Here is a 354-nt window from a genome sequence, read left to right on the forward strand (position 1 = left end):
AAAAGTGGTAGACCTACTTGTTCCTATTTATCTCGAGCAACTTCTCACTTGTTGGAGGATTCGTTTGAATTTGTACTTTTAAAAATACAAATAAGTGTTTGACAAAATCGTAATTTAACATTTAAAATCACATTTTAAATTTTTGTGTTAGCAGAAAAGCACCACTTTGTTTACGATTTGAAAACGTAGATTTTCTACGTTTTCAATTTGCAATTTTTAAAAATACAATCCCAAACGATTAATTTTTGCGATTTTGTTTACAACCAAATCGTACTTCTGTCTATAAAATGGCAAAGCTAAATGTACCACAAAGCAAGTGGGCATATTCCTCATTAGACAAGCTTTGTCCTTTAA

Source organism: Corylus avellana, chromosome ca5 (genome assembly GCF_901000735.1).
Source record: "Corylus avellana chromosome ca5, CavTom2PMs-1.0".
Classification (NCBI taxonomy): domain Eukaryota; kingdom Viridiplantae; phylum Streptophyta; class Magnoliopsida; order Fagales; family Betulaceae; genus Corylus; species Corylus avellana.